This window comes from Ochlerotatus camptorhynchus, unplaced genomic scaffold (assembly GCF_037179485.1).
Source record: "Ochlerotatus camptorhynchus isolate MF236.1 unplaced genomic scaffold, CSIRO-AGI_Acam_v1.1 ptg000232l, whole genome shotgun sequence".
NCBI lineage: Eukaryota > Metazoa > Arthropoda > Insecta > Diptera > Culicidae > Ochlerotatus > Ochlerotatus camptorhynchus.
The window spans coordinates 1,540,433-1,553,647 of NW_027040722.1; the positions used below are offsets into that span (position 1 = coordinate 1,540,433).

The following is a 13,215-nucleotide window of genomic DNA, read 5'->3' on the forward strand; positions in this document are numbered from 1 at the left end:
ATCTCCATAGAAATCGGTTGACTTAAGTAACATCGAAAACTATTTTGATCGGAAGGTGATTACGTCAAAAAGCAATTTGACTGGTAAATAATTTTAAAAATGGGATGTGATCCTATATTCAGACAGTATATAGTGTAATAGCAGGAGCATCGATTGACACTGATAGCTCGACTTTGTTTACCTTTGTTACATTCGACGTAATGAAAATTTGCTCTTGAAACTCTCCAAACAGAATTCTTATTAGAATGTAGATTTCGTTGTTGAACAAGCATACCTTCCAGGTGTAACAATGTTGTCCCGAAACGGTTCTGTCATTATTTTCTGACCGTCCGCTGTTGGAGCCAATGCCTATCTCGCTTCCGCAAACGCCAGACGATTGTCCGTCTTGCTTTGCCCTGCGCTCTTCCCATACAGTGTTGCGTGAGTGTTCCTGCGGTGTATGTGTGCTTTCGCCATTTCACTCTCGTGCAGCACGACGTCGTCGACGAGGCAGCAGCAGCAGCAAAAGCAAAAGAGTGTCCCTTTTGGCCAGCCCGTGAAGGCGAGATTCAATATTGCTCCATGAAAAGTGATAAATTTCCGGTGGAAACCGACGGTATTCGCTAGCAATCGTGTATCCGCGACGGAAGTGACCCGTTTCCGGCGAGTGGGGTGCGGTTTTGTGTACGGAAATAGTGTCCGCTGGTGGAAGCAGAAAAATTTTCACTTTTCGGTGTGCGGCGCCCCTGTCTCATTCTCACTCTTGCGTGGTGCTCATATTTTTTCCCCAATAATATTCTGGGTGGCCGAGTCAAGTGTGTTTTTCAACAGGCCGAAAATTGTGGAGCACTGGTGGGCCTCGGTCGGTGTGTGAAGAAATCTCGCTCTTCATTGAGCTGGTGTCGGTTTTTGGTGCAAAGTGAAGCCCAAAGTGGGAAAAGTTTGATTTGGATGGTGCGAAAATTTGGTCGTCTGGAGAATTTTTTTGCCCTCATCCGGAAAGGTGAACGAGGAGCGGTGTAGAAAGCGGTTGGCGGCGGCGGCAGTCAGTGCCTTTCGGAGAATCCGTCTCGGCCGTGTGTCGGTGGTGAAATTTGTGAGTGTAGTTTGTTATGTTGGGCGTCCAATGCACAGCACGCACACATCCGAGGAACACATAAATCAACGAGAGACGCAAACTCTGCGAGGAAAGAGAGAGCTATATAGTGTCCGATCCAACAAGTGTTGCCAATCTTCGTGGATCGTTTGCAGAAGAACTCACAGGTTAGTTTCGTTTGTTTGTAAACATTTCTATCGGTGCACCCCGTATACCGTTTGTAACATTTCTATTGCTGATTATTCATAAACTGTATAAGTTAACTAATAAGCAGACGCCTTGCAAAAAGTTCACATGAAGATCATGAGTCAAATGAACACATATCGTTTATGCATTATTATAGGACCTAGGGGAAATGGCTCTAATGTTGGCCTATGGATCTAAGATGGGGTCTATCGCTAAAAATCTGATATTTATCAATTTTATCTAGATGAACGCGTTATTGGGACGGTACTGATGGATATTTTTGGTCGCTATTGAAAATTTAGTTGATTGCTGAATTTATGTATGGGTTCAAATTAGGGGCATTTAGGCCGACATTACATCCATTTCCGCTATGTGGTTTATCTTATTGAATGTATAAGGCTGATGTTCTGGCAAAAATGTATAAGTGAAAGCCATGAATTTAATAATTAATTTTTGTTTCGTGTGGTTTAATTGCTGCAACAACATTGTATTTCCTTCAGGAATGGTGATTGTTCTGGGATTATTTATATAAAATTATCGGTTTGGTTGATTCTTTTGGTATGGTATATCTGTGCAGATCCCATGAACTATCTGTAATACTGAAGACAACAAATCATTGATCATTGAATTGTTGTCTTTGTGTAATACGTATGTACATTCCGGAGCAGTCCTATGGATCTCTTCCAAAATTCCTGAAAACTTGAAGATTTCTGCACAGTGGGAATTTATCAAAATAAAAGTCCTAACGCTTTTGTCTACTACCAGTTTATTTACTCAAAAAGCTCATTCTTTTGGCCGTTGCAAAAATTAGGGTTATCCTCTAATTATTGTTTTTTCCTTGATTTGTTTTCCGTACTGAGTACCAATGCTATCGACGCCAGGGAGGCAACTCCCACATTTTGACCCTACCTTTCGACCCATCAACTCATAGGCCGGGTACCAACGGTTTTTTTTCCTTCCGAATAAAGGCGATGATCACAGATTTTATGCCGCAGGAAAACCCGACTGTGCCGAGTGGGATTGAACATAGGCCTTTTTGGAGTGAGAAGCAGTCACACTCACCACTACACCACCGGTGCCGCTATCTAATAAATGGATATTGAAACTCTCTGTCTTATTTTAGAAAATAAAGTTAGGTATAGGTTTTATCTTCAATTATCAGAGATCATCGTGAATTATCTTCAATTCTCAGAGATTATCGTGGATTATCTTCAGTGCTCAGAGTTACTGGGGTTATTACGATGTAACTGAATTTGAAGCCTTCTTTAGCTCAGTCGGTAAAGGTGCTGGTTATGCCAGTCATAGAGCAAGCTGCGCTTGTTTGTAAAATACCTAACCCGGAAACCCGGTATTTCTGACACCTTCAATGTTTTGGTTTGAAATCGCAAGAATAAATCGGATTAAGGATGACGCGGGAACTGGTGGGGGTGCGAAATTTTGGTGTTTTGTGTTCATTGGATAATAAAAGTCCTGTGTTTTAGAGCTTTATAATGCCCTCAATGCCAGACCAGAAACCGTGATGTGATGTGAAAATCAATGGTCTATCAGCGATCGGAAAGATTTGGAACCGGTGGACTTCTGTAGTTTGTTTTGTGTGAGTTGCAGCTTTATTTGAATTAAGGGTACTAATGGGGTCTGATTACTTGCCTCTTTCTTTTGAGCCCACTCTAGAACCTACATTTCGGATTTAAATCTATAAGTGAACCGAGAAGTGAACTTCTGGTCTTAGTTCTTCTGGTATATTCAATTAGAGGATGTTCATGAACATACAGTCAAACAGCACGTAATGTTGTGAACAACTTCAATGACAGTTGTCAAGCAGTGCTCCCATCTTATTAACAACAATCCAATGCCTACACACTTAAAATTTTTCGCCGAGATTCCAACAGCCGAGTGATTCTGCAATTTATTTTGCTGAGATTTAGTAAAAATACTGCCGAGACTCAGCTAACAAATAAAATTTTGCTGAGATATCAGCTAACAAACAGATATTTTGCAGAGATATCAGCAAAAATAAATGCCGAGGTAATCGGCTGTTGGAGATTTTACCGAGCTAGATTAAGTGTGTATGAGATTGTGCCGATGGATGTTCCCAAGCTGTGCCGAATCTAATTTTGGCACAATATGCTGAGTGACTATCCGCTTGCTAATATGTGATAATCAATAAGCTTGAAATGCGAAGAAGTGAAACTTAATTTAAAACATTGCGTGAATTCCACAAAATCCGGAAAAAACTACCAGGTTATGAAGCTAACCCTGAAAAATGTTTCTTGGAATATTTTAAAAACATCGGATTTAGAATATTGTTAGAGATTCTGCAGCAGTTTAACTGAGATTTTTTTAATCTCAGGCTTAGAACAATTTTAAAGATTCAAGGCCAACATTTCAAAATTCGGTTCAGTTCAAAGGAAACATTTCAACATCCCAGGCTTAGAGACATGTTCACTATATGTGACTTTTCATGATTCTGGGTGGACACTAAAATATTCGTATTTATATGACTTTAAAAAAATCTCAAATTCCTCACAAAATCTTAATTTAAACAGGGTGTCGACTATCTGGAAAATCAGGGAATCGTAGGGAATTTAATTAAATTCAAGAAAATATTTCTTAACTCTCAATCATAACTGCATTACAAACTATAATGACATTACCAATCATGTAGGAAAGTGAACCAATAAATTGTTCTAGATGGCTTAAACTTGAACTATTTAAATCCAGGGAAAAGTTCTTGTTTTGAAGATTGTTGACTTAGTTTTTCTATTAAATTCAACTAACTGATTTCTTTAGGTTGTCGTTCACTACCCGCATAGAAAACTACCATTTATAGAACAGTTCAAACTTCACTGACACCTTACTAGCTATGTTAACTTTATACAAAATTGGTGTAAGCAGAATAAAACGCTTTTGTTTGAAACGGTGGTCATGAGTTCATTGTGTTGTTTTGTTGTGTTATTTTTTTATTTTTAAACCCTTACGTGGAAAATCTGTTTTAACATCGAGAAAAAAAGAAATAAGTAAGGGGCTGTTCATAAACATCGTAGATAGTTTAGGGGAGTTGGCAATTATCCACGGCCCATCAAATTAAAAAAAAAATGTGTGTTTAATTGTCTACGCAGGGGGACGGGGGGGGGGGGAAGGATCCCAAAAAACTGTCTACGTAGTTAATGAACTAAAATTAGCTTAAAGTACAAAGTATTTCTTAAAAGCGCATTAATTTTCTACGTAAATATTTAGGGCCTTTGACAATCCCAGCCATCATGGCTAACAGCGGTGATCCTCTGGCTCATTTCATTTAGGTTCATTTCTTCCAGAAATGGAATGGAGGCAAGGGGTGTTCAACTCTGCACATTCCAATCTGTGCCGAAAACTAGGTCAAGCGTTGTACCGAACGTGCTGAAGTGTGGCAATTAAGGTATCAGTCTCAGTAACCCATGAGTTTGGCAACTCTGCACTTATGACTTTTGAGATTGTGTGTTTACATTTTCACGTCAAGTATGAAAAAAAGTTGTGAAACAAGCTGATTGCCGGTCATCCGCTTAGGGAGGGGGTCAAACTACTTAGTCCAGGGTTTATCCAAATCGATACAGGTTGCAGTCGTTTGATGACTACTTCCTCGTAGTATGCTGCTTGTCGTTCCTTCATATGTTTTATACAATGGCATAATAATCTCCCTGAAACTGCTTCCGGTTCCGATTGCGATTGGCTCTGTAACCTCCGGTGTGGTTACCTCCACAATTCTGTTAGTAGCATCTTTCTTAATGTTGCTGTTGCCGTCGGTGATACGAACAGTTTCGAAAGAGCGTAGAGACACTGCAAACCGGTAATATGGGATCCACCGACTCCACCAGCCTCCACAGTCAATCGAATCCGAGTTCAGCCCATAGAATGAGCTGTACGGTCGACTTATAATTGAACCATCAATCGTACCGGGTGGTTCTGCGGGAGAAACAGCTCGAGAAACAGCGGCGCTTTCAGATACATCTGAAGAATAGTAGGATCATTTGGACTGTTGTGGACACCGTACATTATCGCTGCAATGCTCATTACCCATTTAATTGACTCTCGGTCCGGATCCTATGGCCATGGAGCTAATACTTAATTCTAGTTAATTCTGGCCTATTTTGCGGAGCGTGGTGACTCTGACTAATTCGTTTGGACTTCTCTGAAACTATGGACACCTCTCAAAAGCCGTTTGGACTTTCTGTAGAGGTTCATTCCCCAGAAGGCATAAGGACAAAGCAAGAGCAAATTTTCATTACGTCGAAAGTAACAAAGGTAAACAAAGTCGAGCTATCAGTGTCAATCGATGCTCCTGCTATTTCACTATATACTGTCCGAATATAGGATCACATCCCATTTTTAAATTTATTTACCAGTCAAATTTCTTTTTGACGTAATCACCTAGTTCTCGATGTTACTTAAGTCACCCGATTTCTATGGAGATGCCGTTTGCCTTAAGTAACAGCGCTGAGAAACCCGTGAAAAGTGTACGTTCGTCGTTTCGCTTTCTCATTATTAAAGTAAATAAATCGAACTGTTTGTTGCTAAGAAGATTTCGGTGGTCCTAAAATGATGAATGGGCTGCACGTAAGGAGACGTAATTGATAATTCTCCGGAATATCCTGGTAAATACACTTTGACAAAACTTTATTTTTCTCGGATTGGTGCGAATGTTACTTACGACATAATGAAAATTTGCTCTTAAGAGAGTCTCGTCAATTAAACAATCTCTTATTATGATTGGGGAAAATTGAGCTGGAAAATGGCACTGACAGAAAATCCCTTTCCCCCTTACTTTGAAGTAAACGAAGAAGTCTAGATAGAGCTGGAATTAGGACGTAACAGCCTTTGTAAACAATTACTTCTATCGATGATTTCTAGGAACTCATGGCACGCCCACACAAACCAACATAACCGTCGGGTAGGGTTAGTCTTCCCCTACCCGATGGTGTTGTTGATTTGCGTTTGCGTGCCTTAGCTTTCTAGAAATCATCGAAAGAAGTCATTGTTTACAAAAGCTGTTACGCCCTAATTCCAGCTCTATCTAGAAGTAAACCTTAGCAACGATTGGCAAAATGTCAACACAAAACATTGATGCCGTTTTTTATTATATTTTGTGTTATACTTGTCATCGTGTGGCATGACGTGCCGAACAGCGTGCCACGATGTGTTTCGGCACAATGTGCAGAGTTGCTTACCCCTTGAAAGGAGGTTTGTTTTTCAGGGTGCATTCATTTATTTATACCCTTTATATTAAGACCATTAAAAAATGTTACCAAGAGCAAGGGAGGTATCCACAAAAATAAATCTTGTAAATCACATTAAAATTAAAGAACAACCCATATCTGCTGTATTGCGCATAAGCTACGACTTTATTATAACGGCAATAAGTATGGTCATTTCTATCCGTTCATAGTATATCTTGAAGTTAACAACTATGGTTGGCTCAAAACCGTACTACCTTATTCGAACGCTAAATGAAATAGGTTTCACTTACCAAACATGAACAGTATTAGCTTGACCACGGTTCAGTACAGTCGCTGTTTTTAATTCGCTTGTGTTCAATTAAATACCCTCGAGTGGTGTCACATTACACGCGCGGTCCAACGGCCAAAGTGATAAGTCATCAAATCGCGAGTGTCAATAAACCCGGTGTGCAATTTGTTCACCTAACGCAGTGGTTTAAATTTATCAGATGAATAATTCTAGTTTCCCCCTGGCTGGGGGAAACCTCTGGTGGAGGTGGTGGAAAGTTTTTAGTTATGGAAAGGGGAGAGGAGGGTAAATCCTTCCACGGAGTCTCTCCGATTCTCGTCGATAAAACAATTAAAGCTTACTGCGGGGAAGTAGCAAGCGCAAAAAAAAACGAAAGACGGGAAAATTCTCGTCCACGTTAAAAGTGAAAGCCAGGCCAGAAACCTGGCTAAAATCGAAAAGCTGGCTCAAGGAATTTCCACCAAAGTGTCCGAGCAAAGAACTCTTAATTCGTGCAAAGTAGTGGTTTTTTGCCAGGACATAAAGTTTGACAGTGACCAAGACTTACTCGAAGACCTATCGAAAACAGGAATAACTGAAGTTCGGCAGATTATGAAAGGACACGATGAGAACAAAACTCCCACTGGAATTTTTGTCCTCACTGTCAAGGGTACGGTTCCACCTAAAGAAGTAAAAATTGGGTACATTCTGTTGGAAACAAGACCGTGGTATCCGAACCCTTTGAGGTGCTTCGTGTGCTATAAGTTCGGGCGTATCGGAAAAACTGTAACAGTGAAAAAAAGTGTAACAAATGCGGTGAGGCATTCCATGAAATCTGTGAAAATGCAGAAAAATGTGTTAACTGTGGTGATTTTCATGGAGCATTCTTCAAAGGGTGCCCAGCATTCAAGAAAGAAGTAGCTATCACCAAAGTGAAAGTGGACAGAAATATTAACTTTTGGGAAGCTAGAAAAATAGTGGAAAGCGAAAATAAAATCACGTATTCAGATTCCATTAAAAGTGCATTAACCCAACAATTTGATGAGAAGATCAAACAATTAAATGAAGAAAAGAAATCTTACGCGGAAGCACTAAGGTTAGATCTGCAGAAACAGTTCGAACAAAAAATGAAGGAGATGGAAAATAAGCTCATGGAAATATAAAACCAGTTTCAACAGGCAGTTAATGCCTACAGAGAAGAAAAAAAAAAGAAAGACGGCAGAAAAGGAGCTCGAAATTCTCAAAGAGAATTATTCCAAACTGGAGAACACACTGAAACTCTACGGATACAAACCATCAGGAAAACACACCAGGAGCCAAGGAAATCCCATCGAATCTCCCCCAAGGAAAAAGAAAGGTAACGATAAGATGAAAAAATGTGAAACGGTTGAGTACGTTAACTCAGAATCGGATGTCAGCTCTCAAGAGGGTAGCGATGATGAGATGCAACCCTAAACCCAATAATCGCCATCAAAACAACTTGAATGGATTCAACAGCAAACCGAAAATCAACCGAAATTATTCAATGGAATTGTAATGGCATCAGAAAACAAGACGCAGAATTACGGATATTGATTAATGAGTACAAGCCATCTCTAATCAGTCTACAAGAAACAAGAACAAACAGGTCAAACGAACACTCAATTCCTGGTTACGATACCTTCAAAAAGCGTACTGGAAGCTGTCGCTAACAACAACTGTAATCACCCATGGATTTTGAAAATCAAATCGATCCTACAAGAAACTCACGTCAACATCACGGGCAACGAGAAAGCAGACGAGCTGGCAAAACATGGGGCTATGTTCAAATCCCCAATCGACATTTACACACCATTCGCAGATTTCAAACGAATGGTTGACGAACATATAAACCAAGCTTGGCAAAACAAATGGTTCATGAACAACAGCAAGCTCAGGCAAATCAAGAACACAATTTCGGAATGGAGCACCTCATACAATAAAGATCGATATGCAAGCCGAATCATAACAAGGCTAAGAATTGGACATACCAAATTAACTCATGGCCACATTGCAAGAAAAGAAAACCCGGAAATATATCTATCTTGTGGAATACCAATTACCGTTCAACATATATTAATCGATTGTCCCCGCTACGACGCAGAAAGAAAAAACAATCACCTGGGCTCCTCTTTAGATGAAATACTAGGAGACGATGCAAATTCCATAGAAAAAACAATCAAGTTCTTGAAGGATAGCAAAATCCATAAACAACCACAATCAACATCGAACCTATGCTGATTCAACACAAAAAGAACGCAACAAAATTCACCACCAAAGAAAACTGTCAGCAAAATGCAATACTTATAAAACCGACAAATGGCAATCAAGCAACAGTCATATTCAAATCATCCACGGTTCAACTAGAGTACAACCATACATCCAGCACTCATACAATGGGAAACGCAGACAGCAAAGATACCACCCAAAACGGTGACCAGGACGTCACCATAATCGAGAATCAAGAAGTCCACACAGGAAACCTAGAAGACCACAACTGGAAGCTCTCACTTATCCTCGTCATAGTGTCAATCCAGCTAATCATCAGTATCATCAACATACTAAGGAAACAATGGAAGAAAGCAGCACTCAAAGCTGCCAAATCTGTAGCAGTCCTCAACGTTTAATTAAGGAAGACCCGACCATGACCAGATCCAAGAAGGCAACCGGAGTAGGTTAAGAAGTGATAAATTCAAATACTAATTTTTAAGCTTTAAACTGTAATTTATCAAAACGACCCGAATGACCAAATGGTTAAACGGTCGCTAATAAAGAACAACAACAACAACAACCAAACATGAACCTTTTCTTATGTGGTTAGGCTATAGTTCCTTAGCAAAAAATGTATGGGAAAAAGTGAGATTTCGTATGGTGAACGTTCTTAACCACCCATTGTTCGTTTGGTTAGGTCTTCGAAAACCTTAATCAATATGGTCAAATTGGCCTGACGATATGATTAATTGTGAAGTGTGAATAAAATTACAATCGTTTACAAAAACGATCATTGAAATCAATATCCGCTCCCCCACAAAACGGTTTCCGCTCTCAGTGAGGCATAATAATTTTCCCTGACTTCTGCCAGCACTGACTGACTCGCCAGACGACGACGAAAGGTGAATAGACTCTTCCTTTTCGTCGGTGTCGGCACTCCGTGTGTGAGATTGTGTGCGCACCGCCATCATCATCAGCATCATCATCGTCATCAGTGTCGGCGGTGTCCCGAGCTCGACCCGAAGTGCTGCTCCAACGAGTCACCGTCATCATCAACCAAACATGGATGGTCGACCACACTATTATGTCGACCGTCATCGCGCATCTCCAGAGGTTGACAGTTCGCGGCTCGATTCGACTCTGGATTTGTTTTTGTTGACAGTGTGTGCGTGTGTTTTGACAGCGCCGAGCGTTTACGTTTTTCTCGTATGAAATTTTCGGTGTCAGCAGCAGCGGCTGCCAGAACAGCAGCAATTTCAGTATATTGGTGTTTACAGTTGTGAGCGAGCGCATTTCCATCGAAATCTACATCAGGAAATTTTTATATTTTGGATAGAGGGATATTAGAGGTACCGTCATCATGCAGTGTGTCTAGCTGCCAGCTACCAGCAAAAGTATTAAAAGAGTGTGTGGAAATGGTGAACACTTTCCGATGATCGTGCTGCTGCACCTTGGTTTGTGGTTTTTCCAACCTGCGGAACGAGCAAATCTCGCGACTCCGAAGACGACGGGGTGTTTGACTGATGGTGGTTTTTAATTGCCATTATTTGATTAGGAAAAAACACAGACGGCGAAAAGCGTTTTGAAGTGAAGTGAGTGTGTTTTGCTTTTCTTCGGCACTGCGTCTTACCTCACAGTCAGTCAGCGTGTGGTGGGTGATAGCGAAAACAACAGAAAGGTGGTGAAAGATTATCGCGAAACAGTGCTCTCGACTCGAAACGGAATCAAAATAATAGGAAGAGTCTTTTTTTTCTCTAGTGGGCCTCGACGCCAGTTAGTGAAACTTGAAGCAAGAAAGTGGAAAATCATAAACGGAAATGCATTAGTGTATGGAAAAAAATAAGTGAATTGTGTTTGATTTTATGCAGCGAAGAATAGTGAATTGCTTTTAAATGGATACCCAGTTTGGATAAGACGTCAGAATTTGCAACAGTCAACAAATTACGCTGGTAAATATCGGTCAACAATTTCATTAAGGTCCAAGATGTCAAGGAAAAACAAAATACTGGTGTTTTGATTGTAACGAAAAAAAAAACTGATAGAAAGTGTGATCAGTCACAGATTTTTAATTCCCTGCGCCCCAAAAACACATCTCCGTCAGACCGGAGGACCATCTTGCAGTCCCAACCAAAAGGAGACATGAAACTTTTGCTGTCTGGTAGCGCTGTGCTGATGCTTCTGCTTGCTGGTGGTGCTGCTGCTGTTGCCACTGGAAGAAATGGGGAAAAAATGACGTCCACCATTTTGATATTACACCAACACCGTTAAAACACACCAGCAAGAGTACAACATTCAACATTCACTCGCTATCATCCTCTTTCCCCTAATGATATGTACAGCTGGGGCCCTTCGAATTAGTATTGGTGTGCGAGACGGGCCACGCTAGGTGTGTGTGTCGGTGAAGTTTTGATTTTGGAACAGCAGTAGCAACAACAACAAAAACAACGCAACCGAGATTGGCAACAACAACAACAACAAAACATCGGCAACCATAACTTTTCCACCGAAAACTAATTGGAACGTGTGAAGAGAAGTTTCAGCTTTACACTCTGTTTTTTTCCCTGCCGGAGGTGGTGAGTGCATTTTTTCCACCACCCTACGGAATGGTAGGCGTGTGCACTTGAGATTGGAACTTGCTTCGCAAAAATAATTGATTGAGATCCCGAAGAGTCCACCAGCAGTTGCAGTGCAGCAGTGCCATATGTGCAGTTGCATTCCTCTTCATGCTCGTCGTCGGTCGACACAGCCTTGGCATTTTCCGGCGCTGACTGATCGGTCACTACCATTTTTGGGGCGACTTGCCTTGGCATGTGTGAACCACAGGCACAGACTACCACAATGCAATCTCTTCCAGTTGGCTTCTGAGTCTTTGCATGGTCGTCTCTGAAGGTGTGTGCTTTAATGGCCTATACCTACGTCCTTCCCAAGAGTCGTAAAAGGAGCACCAGGCGATGTCGGTTAGTTGAGATTTGTTTAAGGTGACGATGAGAGAAGCGCTGGAATTTGATGTTTTACCAACCTGCAGTTTTGAAACAGGTCGGTTTGAGAACTTTTCAGGATAATGTAGATGGAACATTGGACCCATACAAGAACGTGGCCAGACAGCGAGAATTCAATATCAAACTGCATTGGATTGCCCCGCTTCCGTAGATAATGCTTAGTATGCTGCCCCTATTCGCATAACAGTCCCATGTAGATGGGAAATCCACAGGACATGGGACTGTTATGCGAATAGCGGCAGTATGAGTTTTGCATGCGGAGAAGTGACCTAAGTTTCGATTCTACGAGTCAGTTCTTCGAGCAACTGTTTTCGAAGGAATCCAAAAGTATATGCAGTTAGAAACAGTTTTTCAAGATCAAGAATGCGAAGGTAAGGAAACCTCACATTTTACCTGTGCACCAAATTTTAAACTTCGACTGCTCCCATCAACATACTACATGACTAAGACGGATGGAATAGCCCCGTAACGTGGGTAGATCACCTTTTCGTGGTACGTTACGGGATGTAAGATCTACCAACGATTCCTAGTCTTGACTACTTCAAAGTAGGGGAACAGGATTTTTCAGTAATCAAAGGAACACATCTCAGTCCTTGTTACTTTTGTTGGCCGTGTTGATAGTGACATGACTCGGCTTTGTCCACCGAGGGTGCTCTTGAAACAAGGAAAACTTGAGTTAGTTAGTCTTCATCTATGTGATTCCCAATCTTCTATTCGTTGTTCTCTAGTTTGAAGTGGTTAAGACTAGGGTTCTGATGCATGGTCATTATCGGTGTCATTGTTTAATTTTGTTGCTAAGGCATCCAATTTTGGCTGACAAAGGGGCGCGCCTTTGTAGGGTGTTACAACACTCCGAAGGGTATAAATAGCGGGACCTTTCAATTAGAATCGATTAATTGCGATGAAGACAAGAATGACAACTACATCAAAACCGAATAATTCATCATTTCTCAATAGTGATGGAGTAATACGACATGGACTAAACTAAGGATATGCGATATACTTACTTACTTACTTACTTAACGATCCTGCGCACCTCCAGGGGTGCAAAGGGCCTTTGTGAAAGATTTCCATCCTAGACGATTACTAGCTTTGGCCTTGACCTGTGCCCAAGTCAAATTTCGGTCAACGTTCTTTATTTCACTGTTTAGGCTCCGCCGCCACGAGTCTCTCGGTCTGCCTCTGCTGCGATGTCCTGCTGGATTCCAGTCCAGTGCTTGCTTGCAGGTTTCGTTTCCGCTCCGTCCT

At 41.1% G+C, this 13,215-nt stretch overlaps 1 protein-coding gene and 1 pseudogene across 3 annotated transcripts in view; both read left to right on the top strand.

The window, feature by feature from the left end:
* The first annotated feature begins 344 nt into the window (after positions 1-344).
* LOC135704255 (uncharacterized) lies at positions 345-8,194 on the top strand (annotated as a pseudogene).
* The window catches only part of mnb (minibrain), a 201,392-nt gene continuing 188,682 nt past the window's right edge, over positions 506-13,215 (top strand). For 2 of the 3 annotated variants that reach the window (XM_065225636.1, XM_065225638.1), the window contains exon 1: positions 506-1,242. The gene's annotated coding sequence lies outside the window, so the exon portion shown is untranslated. Of the gene's footprint in view, positions 1,243-10,226; positions 10,918-13,215 lie in introns of those variants that run through there. The other variant, XM_065225637.1, reaches the window with a different exon arrangement.